Source organism: Sinocyclocheilus rhinocerous, unplaced genomic scaffold (genome assembly GCF_001515625.1).
Source record: "Sinocyclocheilus rhinocerous isolate Xijiao unplaced genomic scaffold, SAMN03320098_v1.1 scaffold1152, whole genome shotgun sequence".
Classification (NCBI taxonomy): Eukaryota; Metazoa; Chordata; class Actinopteri; order Cypriniformes; family Cyprinidae; genus Sinocyclocheilus; species Sinocyclocheilus rhinocerous.
The window spans coordinates 80,573-83,718 of NW_015625590.1; positions in this window are offsets into that span (position 1 = coordinate 80,573).

The following is a 3,146-nucleotide window of genomic DNA, read 5'->3' on the forward strand; positions in this document are numbered from 1 at the left end:
AAAACATTCGCTGAGGCAATGCAGTTAACACACCTTGACAGAAAAAAATTAATTCTTGAAAATATGCTAAAATTGCATTTAAAAGTTATTATATTTGTATTTAATAAAATTAAAAAATAAAGAAATGTATTTATTTATCAATTTACATCAGACCCTAACACGACTACTCACCAAATAAATTAATATGTGGAAATGAAATGAAAAATCATTTTAAAATCTTATCTGTATAATATCTTAAATGAAAGAAAAGTCTGCTACATATGTACAGAAAAATCAGCCTAGCAACAAGATGAAATCCGCAACAAAATTAGAATAATGTTAATATATCTGATTTATGTATTATATATAAATCAACAACTTTATATTAATAATTTGATATTTCTCTATCATTTTTAATTTTCATGGAATTGTAGTTCTTTCCCTCATTAATGCCATTAATTCGACAGCCGTACCTTTGTTCTTTTTTTTTCAGATTTTCAAATACTTTTTTTGCAGCAAATAAAGGGTTGTAATGTTGTGATTCTCCCTGTAGCTGGTTTGTTTCATGGCTTATATTGCTTTAACGAAGACTTAAAAATCCCAATGGACACCTCCGGGACCAATGCAACAACAACAACAAAAATGTGCGCGGGCACTATATTTCACTGCTCAAAAGCACGACTGACCAATCAGAATGAAGTATTTCTAGCAATTATAACAATTTATTATGAAAAGTTTGAATGTGCAGCAGCACTTCAAGGGTTTATTCAAATAGCCTGCATTTACATCTTTCCATTTGCATACCAAAGGTTTTCCACTTTTTAGTCAGATAACCTATCTATAATTTTATACTTTGAGAAAATAAGTACTGTTACCAAATATCTTGCAGAAATGTTTTATCTTGCTACCCCTGAAGCCCTTAAACTCTCGGTTCATCCAAATGGATTTGTTCAGTCTTACTGTAATGGTTAAATTGCCACCTACTGCAGAGTCTCCATCTGAGCAGGATTTGTGCTTTGCTGGCACGTGCTCTGTAATGGATGTCAGCAATAGTTAGAGCTGCTTTGCTGCATTCCATTCATGGATTCTGTCTGCTAAACCGATTTAACACCTTCTCTAAAAACGGAATTCTACAGAATAGAATCAATCAGACGATGTTTGGCACGGGGTTGAAGAGATGTGATAGCCTTGGTTCTACTTCTTAACAAAGAAGGATCACTGCTCTGTAGGGAATTGTGAAGTGAGAGAGGAAGTTGGTTTAAACGAAACATTCTTGTAATTTCACTAGAATAACACTGTGGAACAAGAACGAGAGGGCGCCTCCCTGCAAACACGAGCTGATAAATTTCATGTGCGTTATTAGGTTATTGGCATAAAATATATAGCGCTTGGCCCAGTGCCCTCAGTCTTTGATATGGTACATACTTGCAGTAGTGGTGTCCAGGTTTATAATGAAACAAAGCAAACCACATCTGTGATCTTTATAGAATTGCCAGATGCATATCAAGGCAATCAAACGTGGTCTTACGATCCTAAAGCACATGTAGGATCCCAGTAACACTGCTACCCACAGTGGACCACCAGTGAATGAACTTTGGTGTGGAGGGTTTAAAGACACACTGGTGTTGTATGAATATATGGGCCATTAAAGATAAAGGCAAGATATCAATTTGCTGAACAGACTCTATTATTGATTGTGACAGATTTTGGGCTCTCTCTTCAGCTAGAACAAAGAACAGAACACCTTTGGTTTTGGAGTGTAGCGTTAGAGAGAACAACACCACGTTAATTGTCAGTTTTAAAAAGGATAAAACACATTAACCTCTCTTAGCCACATTATTATGTTTCATCGCGGGTTTGCCAGGTATTCCTCTCCATTCAAGTGAGACCCACATTACTAACACTACTGCTCACACATTTAGGGTTATAAGGATTTAAACAAACCCCTTAACCCCAAAGCTTAAGTATTAAAATATTACTGGTAAATTACCCCACATTGTGCTACAGATATTAATGACTCATCTATTTCAAATAAATGCTGTTCTGCAGAGATTTGAACTATGTGTTCATCAAAGAAAATTACAACTTCCACAAAAATATTGAGCAGCACAACATTTTTCAACATTGATAATAATAAGAAATGTTTCCTGAGCACCAAATCAGCATATTAGAATGATTTTTGAAGGATCATGTGACACTGAAGACAGGAATAATGGCTGCTGAAAATTCAGCTTTGCCATGATAGGAATAAATTACATTTTAAAATGTATTAAAATAGAAATGAGTTGTTTTATAATTATAAAGTTGTTTTATTATGTTATATATTATAAGTTGTTTTATAATTATAATAATATTTCACAATATGACACAATAAGTTTTTACTGTTTTTTTTTTGTAAATAAACACAGCCTTGGTGAGCATAAGAGACTTACTGAAAACTCTTACCAACCATAAGGTCTATATACAATATCTTGCATATTAAATGATTTTTTAGTTATATCAACAATAAATAAATAATTTGAATATATTTCACCTATCATCTAATTAATTATTATTTCATTTAATCAATCAAATGCTCTCTAGATTGAAAACGTACAACTGACTATCAAGTAACAAATCATAGGGAATTGTGAAGTGAGAGAGGAAGTTGGTTTAAACGAAACATCCTTGTAATTTCACTAGAATAACACTGTGGAACAAGAACGAGAGGGCGCCTCCCTGCAACACGAGCTGATAAATTTCATGTGCGTTATTAGGTTATTGGCATAAAATATATAGCGCTTGGCCCAGTGCCCTCAGTCTTTGATATGGTACATACTTGCAGTAGTGGTGTCCAGGTTTATAATGAAACAAAGCAAACCACATCTGTGATCTTTATAGAATTGCCAGATGCATATCAAGGCAATCAAACGTGGTCTTACGATCCTAAAGCACATGTAGGATCCCAGTAACACTGCTACCCACAGTGGACCACCAGTGAATGAACTTTGGTGTGGAGGGTTTAAAGACACACTGGTGTTGTATGAATATATGGGCCATTAAAGATAAAGGCAAGATATCAATTTGCTGAACAGACTCTATTATTGATTGTGACAGATTTTGGGCTCTCTCTTCAGCTAGAACAAAGAACAGAACACCTTTGGTTTTGGAGTGTAGCGTTAGTGTGA